Below are 12,630 nucleotides of genomic sequence, written 5' to 3' on the forward strand. Positions count from 1 at the left end.
TTTCATATTCCCACTATCAGTATATGAGGAATATAGTTTCTCTGCATGCTCACCAGTATTTGATTTTGTTGGTATTTTTTATTATCGGTATTTGATATTGTTGCCATTTTTTATTTTAACTTTAACATAATTTTTTAAATGAGTGATGAGCATTGGGTTTTTATCAAATATGTCTTTTGGCATTATTGACACAATCTCACAGTATCTCTTATCACAGTATCTATTGATGAATTGTATTATTTTATTTGATAATCACCCTTAGTTTTCATCCAGAGTGACTATCTGTAGATTTTTGAAAATGGTGACAGGTACATAGGTAATAACTATAGAGAGCTTGTTTGGTGAATCTTCATTGTCATTATGTTTCCTGTACTACTGTACATGGATATGATATGGGACATTGCATATACCATTGACCCAGGCAGCTTTCTTGAGCTGGGTGTGAATGTGCATACCTGGCATTCCCATTTCCTTTAAGGCAAACTTTCTGATCTCTTTGAGTGCCTGAGCAGTGTGCTTCTTGAAGATGACTCATGGGTGTGCCTGCGAATGTTGATAGCATACTCCCTAGGCACCACCTCATGGATAGCAGGATGGCCCTTCTTCTTGCCCTTCTTTGCAGGAGCCATTCAGAGCATTGGTCCTATGGCATATGCCAGGACAGCTGCATCTTCTTTATTAAATATAGCATGGAAATGTGGAGATGTGGGCATGGGAGGGGAAGCTCAGTGTGCAGGCATCCCTCGGGCAATGGTGGTGCTAACAGGTGCATCTCTCTCCCTGCAGTGACCAACTCCACTGCACAACCTGGCTGCACTGCACAACCTGGCTGCACCCATACATCAGGGAGCCCATCAACTCCAGCCACATGATCTGTTCAGGTGGGCTACTGGCTGGTGGGGTGGGTGCACTGGGGAATGGCTGGCTTTTAACAGTGCGGATTTGTTCAGTTACAAGTTACAATTCTAAGGTCATGAAAATGTACAAATTAAGGCATCAACAAGAGGATAACTTCTCTGAAAAGAGGCTGCTGGCACCTGGGGTTCCTCTGTCATGTAGCAAGGCACATGGCTGCCATCCACTGGTCCTTTGCTCCCATGTTTCATCACTTGCAGCTTCAGATTCCAGTGGCTTTCTCTTTGAGCATCTGTGGGTTCTCTCTTAGCATCCCCAGGGCATTTCTCTGTACATATACTCTCTCCAAATGTTTCTGCCTTTTGTCTTCTCATAAGGACTCCAGTAAAGGATTAAGACCCTCCATGAATAGGCTGGGTCACATCTCAATTGAAACAACCTAGTTGAAAGGTCCTACCCACAATATATCCATCCCCACAAGAATGGATTAAAAGAACATGGCCTTTTCTGGGGTACATAATGGCTCCAAACTACCACATGTGCATATTCATGTCTTTAATTAAATTTGGGATGTTTTCTGCCATTATTTCTTTTAACAATCCTTCTTCTTCTTCTAGTATTCCCATAATGCGTATTTCTTAGGCATCTGTTCACTCTTTTTCATACTTTAAAATTTCTGCTCCTCAGCCTGAATCATTTTATTTTTCTTATGTTTGAGTTCACTAATTCTTTTCTTTGCCCACTCCAATCTTCTGTTGAAATGTTCTAGGGATTTTTTTTTTTATTTCAGTTATTGTGTTCTTCAACTCTAGTATTTGATTCCTTTTTAAAATTTCTTTCTCTCTTTTTTTTTTTTGAGAATCTCATACTGTTCAATCATTATTTTCTTGGTATCTTTTGTTCTTTGTGTTTTCCTTTATCTCTTCAAGCAAATTGAAGATCTTTTTTCTTTTTTTTAACTTCTTTGACTGGTGTGTCTAACATGGTATTCTTTATTGATGGTTTCTGAAGTTTTATCTTGTTCCTTTGGGTGGACCATCATTTTCTATTTTTTGTTGTTTACATTCTTTTGTTGCAAACTGTGCACTTTAGTATGGTACTCCATTAACTCTGGGATTTGTCCTTGAGCTGTCTGTTGCTGTAACCAGGTAGTTAAATGACAGATATTTTCTTGAGTGCCAAGAAGCTAACAAAACAAACTCATGCAAAATTACCTTTTACAGTCTGCAAATTAACTCTGTGTAGGTAAGAGTTTTGCTCTCCTCTCATGAAGATCAGCCTGAGATGAAAGTGTTAGATCCTCTCCATCTTTTCTGAACTTATGTCCTAGGCTTGTGCTTCTGGCTTTAGGAATTCCCCCATTTACAGGAATCTGAATGCCCCTTTTACTCCCCATGAAATAGACTTTTGCTCCCTCTGGGATGCTCTATTGTATGTCTTAAAGCTGATAACCCTTTGCCCCAGGTAAAGCTTTAAATATCCACAAGCAGATTCTGTCTGCAGGGCAACTTCTGGGAAGGTGAGCCATAAAGAAGTGTCCTGTTTGTCTTTCAGGCTGTCATTCAATTGATTGGCACCTGCACAAAGGCACTTCAGTGTGTGCAGTGGGATTACTCTCCTACCTCTGAAACAGGGCCAGTGATCCCATATGGGAGTAGAGGTCGGCTCCACACTGTATTGAGGAGTTGGAGTGAAGGTCCTACAAGAGCACCACAAGCTTCTCCAACTGATGTTGTTTCATTTTCTTGATTCAGCAGTCACCCAATTACTGCTACAATTTAACTCTTTTCTGGAGTTTTGAAGAAGATGATTCCCAGTTGTTGCTGTTTGCTCATATTCTGATGAGGAATGGAACCCTTCTGCCATCTTGGTAAAGCAGAAATCTCTCCAGTTTAATTTTGAAACTCCTCTGTACATACTCATACATAAAATATGCATATATTCCAAAAGTTTAGAACTTTACAGGATCTCACAGATCATCTAGGTCAATATATATGACACTGAGGAGTATACATATATCTTCCATTCAGTGGAAAATTGAACTTTTCTCCCTTAGATTACATTTTAACAAAACTTTTTTTGAGGCCTGAGAGGATGTTCTAGAAAAAAAACACTTGTCATCCACTGATGAGTGAAGAAAGTATACATTGGAACTTCACTCTTCTAGGTATGTGTGCCCACACTGATACTTGTAGAATTTAGGTGCTACGTATTTTTAAATCTTCTTACTCTACCAGCATGTTAAAGAGTATACTATTAGAGCAGTTTTCTCACAGGAATGCCACATCCAGTTTCATACCCTCTTGCTATCTGCATTGGTCAAAGAATTTCCACCCAATGCAGAAAGTTTTCTATAAATATACTTGGAGGGCTACTTTGGTTGAGGACTGTAAGTCAGGAGCAAAACAAATTTTGGATAAATGAGAACCCATATTTTATGTATAAAACTGTAAATGATATGAAGCAGGAAAGGAATATAAACTTCTAGTGCCTCCATCCTAGCCAACTCTTGAAATCTTTTAAAAACTAGTCTTTATTCTTTTCTAATTTATTTTTCTCTTCTATTTCTGTGGGGGCAAGTGTATTTCATGTAGTGTTCTAGAATTCTTCCCTTCCCTCCACTCCTCTTTCCTCCCCTTGTCTCTCTTCCTTTGTCTCTCATACAGACACACAAATCAAGAGTATATTTTTTGCAGACTATTTATGTTTTTTGTTTATTCACTTTCTCATTGTTGATTCTGAGGTCTGAAGCATTATGCTTTTGGTACATAGTGATTTCTTACTTCCAGTAGATTATAAAATGCTGGTTTTCTGCTTGACTTTTTATTATTTTAGGATAACTTTTTTCTATATTTGGGAGAAACTAGATTTTCTTTCTCTCATCTTACAATTCTGTGTAATGATCTGTAAACTGCATCTGTATTCTACAACCTGACTTAAATATTTCATGGGGAAAACTAATTTCCTGATTAAGGACCAAGTTAAAAAATGAGCTTCTTCTCTATCCTTGTATCATTGGCATAATATTGGCTTCCATGACTCAATGAAATATCTTTAAGCATCCTGTTTGGCTGTAGCCTTACACTAGTAGATATGAGATTCAACCACTATGTTCCTAATGTTATGAAGTTTACAGATGGACTATAATCAAACTATTCCTTCAAGTTTTCCAGACTTTAAGGGTTTTTATAACAGACTTGATTCTTTCAAGATGGCGTTAGATAGTTACAAGTCTGCAAACATGATTTTCATAGTCATCAGATCATAATTATAGTTTGATTTGAGTATATGGATAGATGAATATATATTCAAAACAAGTACAGGCAAACTAGTCTCTGTTTAAGGAATCTCAATAAAAGGCATGATATGGAAAGAAGGCACAGAATAGGGAGTTTAAGCAGTACTGTGTTGAAATGGTAAAATCTTATGAGAGGCTTATTCTTTTGCACACAGGAACTGAAAGGCTTTCTTTGTTCAAGCATGAATCAACATGTTGTTGGCCTCTGTGGGTCGCTATTGACCAGCAGAGTGAGTTTTCCCTAAGCTGTGGGTTTAGGTAATAGCCCTGGTTGCTGTCCTTCAGGATACCTCCAGTGATGCTGGTGGTTGTATTTATCAGTATAAAAACGTTGATTCACACTCCTAAGGAGGCCAAGAACCACATATGCCATAGCCCACAGTCCAAAGGTGTGGAAAGCTTTAGTGTTCTGGACATGGTGTCAGGCATCAGAGATACAAAGATGAATGTCACAGACCTCTGCCCCAGAGGAACTTGTAACTTATTGAGGAAGAATGATGTTGAATAGAAAAATTCAAAGCAAGTTGCTAAATGCTACTACCTAGATATAAATAAAATGCCAAAAGAAAGACAACATAAGATAAAGTCACTATCTTTGCCCGACTATAGTTAAGTTGTAAAATTACTTTCTGAATCAGTGATCAGACAAAAACAACCCAGTCATGTTATACAAATTCAGCTATTAACAAAATTATCTTTTGTGTGTGTAAGGACTTTAGGGACTGGGAACCAAGCTTTTGAGGGGAATCTTCACAAAAGGTTTTTATTGAAAGTGCTGTATGTATGTCCTAGATAAGTGGGGTTCCTACTCCATGAATGAAATAAACTGAGTCAAAAAAGTTTGTGTAAATCTATGAGCTGGGCAAGGGTATATTCTTTGTAACATATTCTTATATATTAATCTAGATCTGCTGTCTCCATCACTTTCATCTTCCATCAATTTTTGTTTCTAATTACTTGTGGGTTAGAAGCCTGTAAGTCTCCTTTTGTTCTGGCAACCCATTTTCTATACAAAATATGAGTCCATTGTGGCAACAGTAGTCACAGGGAAACAAAAACACAGGTGTTAAAACATTAGTGGAATTGGAATACGAGATTGAGTAGGGCAAGTTGGGAAAGCAAAAAAAAATGACTTAATCCTTTGTACTCTCTCAAGGGTAAAAATGAAGGTATTGCATTAACATGTAATTAGAGGATTTTGCATTCTTATGGTACATACTTAAATACGGATGTTAAAAATCTACCTACATCACAAGATTTTGCATTATCTAAAAGAATATTTTAATTGATCCATCTGACATTTGAAATAATATGCTACTTATTATAAAGCAGGTGTTAGACACTTCTGAATATTCTGTCCTTAATTAAAGTTTGTAGAAGGTAAGATTGCATTTTCTGTTTTAAAATTTAAAAATCTAAAGTTACTAGACAGGAATAACAAAACATCTCAAATCATATGATTTTCTATATTAGATAACTAATGAATAGATATTATTATTATTTCTTGAATCTTAATTCAGGAATTTGAAACATGTGAAAGTGTCAAGATTTGGAAATTGTGTATATTCAAACTTTGTTTATTCATCCTAATTGAGGAAAGCAGGTATCATCTTCAAAAGCATATAGTATAACTCATATTTGTGTTTTAGGTACATTTCCCCTTGAAAATGAATCTATCATTTCATACCACAAACCAATAAATGCATTAAAAATTTTTAACCTAGACTAGTAAACAGATGTTTGTAAAAGGTTATCTTGGGTCCCTCAGATTCTGTCCCAGTTTGCCAGCATTTTGAAAAGAATTTAGTGATCATTTGGAGTCTATACTATCCATAATAAAGGTGAAAATGAGGTGAGTTTGAGTCTTCCTTGTAATTCTTATGAAGAAGATCATAAAGAATGAGACAGATGATAGTAATGTTATTTGGGTATACAATAAGTTAAACAATACACAAAGAGTGTTGATGAATGAAATTTGGGAAGATTGAAGTCTCTAGTGGAGGGCTCTTGGGTTACTATTGGCCTACTTTATTCAAATCACCTATTAACATTTAGTTAAATAAACGGGAAAGAAATTCAACAAGGACACGGTTCCCGTGTTGAGGAACAATTCAAGCATTCCAACTCCACTTATATGCATAAATTCTCTCTACAAATAGATTCTGCCAGGGACAATAGCATCAAAATAAAGTAGACATGAGCAAAACTTCTAAGGAAGAAATAAGCAAATTTAATTAAATACACATGGTTTCTATTCTTTAGGATTTTATAATTCCAAAAAGTACCCCAAAACTTACCAGTGTATTTGGATATCAGAAGAAAATAAAATAGTGTTCTTAGAAATAAAATAAAATAAAACATATATCAAATCTGTATATAACATGAACTTGCATAATATGGTTTATAGATGGTAAAATTAAGAGTCAGTTATTTCAGTAGGTTTAAAAAATTTAATAGACAACACTGTAGACCAAAACATGACAGCAAAAGTAAAGAATCAGAAAAGAAGTGGTTCAAAAGAAGCCTCTGTGAATGATATTTAGAAGGTTTTAAGTCAATTTGACTAGCTCACAAGAACTACACAATATTTGTTAAGAAGTAAAGCACAGTGCTAAGTGTCCTAAGAAATCTAATCCTGTTCTCAATGGGTCTACCAAACTGGAAATTGATACACTTCCTAGTATTTGAGGAGAGCCTGACCACTATCCTGATGCTTGGAGAAGATGGAGCCTTCACCACAGTGTTCGGAGAGAGCAAGGCTGCTGGACAAGCACTTGCTGGGGTCCATCAGGCCCAAAGGACAAAACATCAATCCATAAATAACTCTCAAACATTAAAATTTAATGGAGTTTGCCCTGCAGGGTTTCAGAATTGTTTGGGAAAATTGATGCCTCTTTTCCTTCCATTTTCTCCCTTTTAGAATGGAAATATGTATCCTATGTCTATTCTTCTGTTGTATATTGGAAGCAGATAACTTGTTCTCTAGGTTTCACAGAACCACAGACAGAGAGAAAGTGTGCCCCAGGACAGACCACACTCATAGTTAATTTTGCTGAGACTTTGAAGTTGGCATTGTTGCTGAAACAGTGGGATGTGATGGAATGGATGGATTTTGTATGTAGAAAGAACTTGTCTTTTGGGGATGCAGAGGGTGTTGTGTGGTGGTTTGGAGCTGTATGTATCCCAGAAAAACATGTTCTTAAACTTAAGCCTTTCCTGTGGGTTTGAACCCATTTTAAGTAAAACCTTTTGATGAAGTTAACTTCAGTTAACGTGAGACCCAACCCAATCAAGATGGGTCTTAATCTTATTCCTGGAGTTCTTTACAAGAGAATGAAATTCAGGCAGAGAGTGAGAAAGCCTCAGATGGAGCAGCCGGAAGCTAAAATCAATGGAAACCTGAAGAGAAGGGAGAGACAAGGAGACCCTGCCTTGTGTCTTGCCATGTGACAAGCTAAGGACCAAGGATGGAGCAGCAGCCCCAGAATGCCAAAGCCTTTGGGGAGAAGCATCACCCTGAGGAAACCTTGATTTGGACTTTCTCTTAGCCTTGTGAGCAAATAAATTCCCATTGTTTAAATCAAACCATTGCGTGGTATTTGCTTGAGCAGCCCAGGAAACTAAACCAGATTTATATACTTATTCTCAAATATTCACATCAGTAAAATACACAGTACCTGTCATGTGACTGGTTGAATGAACTCAAGTTGAATGAATGAACAGGCACACAAAACATAATTAATGCCACTTTGAGAGAATTTTTGATAGAAAGTTGGCTTTTGAGAGGAATTTGAAGGAAAAAAAATAAATCAAAAAAAGAAAGAATGCTCAAGACAAAGGCTGTTTAGTAGAATTTAATATGAAGACAGAAATATTATTTATCTGCACTGTCTAGTATGGTAGCCACTAGCTACATATGGCTATTGAGCAATTGAAACATGGCTAGTGAAACTGATGAAATGCATTTTAAAATTTATTTAATTTTCATTCACCTAAATTTAAATTAAATATTTACCACATTGGATGACACCATTCTAGGCAGAGAAACCAGATGAACAGAGCGCTGAGAATTGAGAGAGGACGGAATGTTTGGGAAGCAGCCACATCTCTGGTCTGGCAAGAGTGGAGTTGGATGATGAACTAAGGTATACAGTTGAAAGCAAATATCCAGGTAAGATTTTGGACATTAACGATTAGGCAGTAAAAATTTGTGAGCAGGTGTGAGTCAAGCCCAGCTCTGTGTTTTAGGAAGCAAACAAGTGAAATTGTGAATTAAAGTCAAAGACAATGGGTACTGTAATATTTTCAACAACAGAATGTGATATGTTACACCAAGATAAAAGAAGAGAAAATTATACAAAATGAATAATTAGGAGAGGACTCTGTCACACAGCCTGAGATTGATTTATCCATTCTAAGGAGTAAAATGGTAAGAAAAAAGATACAGATGCAAGTAGCTTTTTGGGGGAGGTACTGGGAGAAGGGGGAAAGGAAGGGATGGCAGCCAAAATTGGGAGTGTTACTAAGCCAGCTATTAAAGCAGATGACTGGAGCTAATTCCCAAAGGGAAATTCTAGAAATGGTGTAAAATACACCCCTCAGAATTATCCCACCAAAAGAGCAAGGGATCTGGGTTTTTATACACCATTCCTCTCAATCAGGGGTTAAGGACTGCTCCCAGGGGACATTAATTACCCCAGCTCAGCACTTCTAGCCTGCTGCATGCTTAGGTAGAGTAGTCCTCCATAGTTTTGGAACAAAATCTTCAGGTACAGAGATGCCAAAAATGGAATTTGGAAGCCCTCAGGAATACATGAAATGGTAGCATCCCAAGGATGTAGGTAGGGCTCTGATAGCATCTTCTACACTTCTGTAGTATCATGCTGGGTATGCCACACGGCTTATAAAATTATGTTACAATATGTAGACATAATGATGGACTTATATATATATGAAGATAGGTGGTAATTAAGTAAAAACTCTAAAACAATAAAAGTGTAACCAATTTAGAAACCAAACATGTACACATTATTAACATCTTAACTTAGACAAAACAACACAAGATTATAGACGACTCGCCACTGATGCAAAATATGTTGGCTTGGGAGCCAGCAGTTTTCAGAAAGTTTTTATGGCTCTTTGGTGTCCTGCCAAGTCTTCACAGGTACACCACCAGTTTTTGATCAATATGTAGATTCTAACATTGCTAAAATTGCATCTGTATTCTCTTGTGACAGTATCTGACTAGCTGAGAAGTGAAAGATGAGACATGGCATACTATCAAGCCAGGCACTTTAAAATGTGTTTATTAAAACATGTGTACTTTGCCTCATGCACATAGGCAAGGATTTGGTTAGGGAATTAAAGATTTTTACTAAAACTCTGACACAGTGGAAAGCGATCAATTTAATAATTCAGTAATTGGAGATGCTTTTATAGATGCTGGGAGTTATAGTTAGTATTAGCAATGATGGTATTATAATTATTGCTGACATTTACATATTGTTTGAATCTCTTTGCACTTTAACTTTGTTACCAGGACTATAATATACTAACGTGTAGAAGTAAAAAACAAACAAACAAACAATTTGTAATGTTTATCTCAGTAACATTTCTGTGCCTGTTGGTATAATCAATAGTAACCAAATTAGGGAAATTTCTGTTTTAGCTTAGCATTTACTCAATATTTATCAAAATCTTATTTGATATTATTCATAAAAATTTTGACAATAACAACTCTGCATCAGCACAGCACAGTTCCCACCTCTTGTTGAAACAACAGTGACTTTACAACAGCACAATTTGCTCAATGAATCACTCCCAGGCTACATTATTATTTGTTCTGGGACTTTCAAGACAAAATTTTTTTAACTGACATTCTGGATATAACCAAGATGGATTATAGCATAGTTCATCAAAAAATAGTGTTGAATGAGATTAAATAATATTCTCAGAATACATGGCCACAGGATCTTCCCTGTTTTTCTCTTTACACTCGATCCAGTATGCTGAGAGTTTGCTCTGTCTCACTCTCTCTAATCGGGTGCAGTGACCAACAACCTGATTGTTGACATAGGGCAAAGAAGTTTAATTCTTGCTCGTTCTATATGTCTATCACATACTTTTCATTTGGGACCAAAGATGGCAGAATAACCATTATCCGGGACACTGTTAGTGTCTTGGCAGAGCAAAACAGAGAAATGGCAATCACAAGTTGGTTCTTAAAGCTTTGCTTAGAAGTGACACACTTTCATCCGTATCAGCCAAAACAAAGCAAGTGCATGGGCAGTTCTGAATTCTGTCTCCCGTAAACACCAGCGTTATGTAAGTGTGGAAAAAGGTGTTAAAACTGCTAGCATGTGATCTAATCACTCTGTTTATGAAAGGGATGCTCTTGGTCTTATCTCCTTGACAACAGGATAACTGTACCTCTGGACAAATATATAAATGATATTTCCTAGGAAGAGAGTTTATATGTATGGAAAGTTCTTAACAGGATGTCCCTGGCTAAGGCTAGTTTATGGCAAATAAAACCAAAACCTATGGATTTATGAGTCATGAATTCCTGGAAAATATAGCAAATTTGGTAGCAAATTGGAGATTTTTCATAAATAAAATGTTTCCTGATATGTTAGTAATAACTTATATACACCACTGAGAGAGCTTGTCCCTCTTTTTTTCTTTGCCAGAGAGTGCATTCCTGATGGAAGGAAGGACCTAGGGAGGTGGTTAAGAATTTCCAAACCTCTCTCTGCTTTATCTGTGACTCTTAATTGTCTGTAACTTTGAAATTATTAGTAAAGTGGGACACTGAGTATGATGTCTGGTTTAGTTTCCTTGGCTGCTCAAGAAAATGACATGCAGTGGGTCAAATTAAACAGTGTGAATTTATTAGCTCATGGTTTTGAGGCTAAGACAAAGTCCAAATAAAGGCATCATCAAAGTGATGCTTTCTTCATGAAGACTGGTGTTCCTGGGGCTGGCTGCCTGTGATCCTTGCTCCTCGGCTCCTCTGTCACATGGAAGTTGTGTTAGTCAGGGAAAGAGAAGCAATAGGAGATAACTGTAAATAGGATGAGATTTTATAAAAGTGTCTTATGCAACTGTGGGGATGTATGAGTCCAAATTCTGTAGGACAGGCAGCAAGCTGGCACTCTGATAAAGGTCTTCAGTGAATTCCCCAGGAGAGGCTGGTTGGCTGAAGTAAAGATGAAAGTTCTCTCTTCAGACTACTGAAGTTATCACATCCCCCTTAAAAGACTTCAACTGATTAGATTAGATGGCTCTCATTTTTGAAGACACTCCACTTAGTTAACTGTAGATGTAATCAGCCAAATATGCAATCGACATATAGATGATTTGAGTCCATGAAATGTCCTCACAGCAACAGAAAGGCCAGTGCTTGTTTGACCAGACAACTGGGCACCATCACCTGGCCAAGGTGACATATGAACCTAACCATCACAGCAACACACTTCCTGGGTGTCATCCTGCTTATAAAAGACTCCAGTAACAGGATTAAGGCCCATCTGATTGAGATGGAACACACCTTAACTAAGGTAACCTCATCAAAAAGTTCTATTTACAATAGGTTCATACCCACAGGAATGGATTAAGCTTAACTACTGTGTTTTTCTGAGGGTACATATAGCTAGCTCCAAAGCACCACAATGTCTGATTCATTTGAGTTTGATTTGACAATTCAGTCCTTTGTGTCATTCAACAAATAACTCACATGGCCAAGCCTGACATCAGTGAGAATGGAAAGTACTTTGAACAATAGTGTAATTTACCATATTTATTATGATTATTGATATATTGGATTTATTATTAGTCTCTTTCTTTGTGTTTCTTAAATGCTTTTTCTTTGTGTCTTTTTTTTTCCTCCTCTACCTTCTATTGGATCAATCACACTCTTTATTCCTGTCAAACACTTTATTGGTTGGGATTTACATTTTATTTCAATTTTTAGTAATTCCCTTTATATTTTAATATTCTTACTTGTCTTAACAGTCTAGGTTTAATTAATCTTTTTTCAAAATAATATATGGATCATAGAATATATAAGCTCTGATCTCTTAATTCCATTTTTTCATGTTAATATTTTTAGTATTTTAGTTTCTCCTTGCTTCTAATAATCCTCTCCCTCAGGTTTAGTCATAGTTAATTCTTAATTAGTTTCACTAGTTTGATTTCCTTTTTACTGAAATATATCCTTTAGTTTTAGCAGCAAATATCCTGAGTAGTTCTCTCTTTCATTGTTCCTATTCCTGAAAATATCACTAACTCATCCTGAAGTTTGTGATAAATTTTGTAGTTATAGAATGTTTAGGCTATTATTATAATCAGTTATTTAAGTTAATCTATTATTTGGCCTCTATTCTTAATAATGTTATTCTGCTTTCAGTTTAGTTGCTATTTCATTTTACATTATCTTCCCATCTCTTTGATAGCCTCTAGGAATATTTCCTCGTCCA

General features: G+C 36.5%; 1 pseudogene; it reads right to left on the reverse strand.

Annotated features, from left to right (window-relative positions):
- Nucleotides 1–258: 258 nt before the first annotated feature.
- Nucleotides 259–629, reverse strand: LOC119534986 (annotated as a pseudogene).
- Between the last annotated feature and the right edge of the window lie 12,001 nt (nt 630–12,630).

This window comes from Choloepus didactylus, chromosome 5 (assembly GCF_015220235.1).
Source record: "Choloepus didactylus isolate mChoDid1 chromosome 5, mChoDid1.pri, whole genome shotgun sequence".
NCBI classification, from domain to species: domain Eukaryota; kingdom Metazoa; phylum Chordata; class Mammalia; order Pilosa; family Megalonychidae; genus Choloepus; species Choloepus didactylus.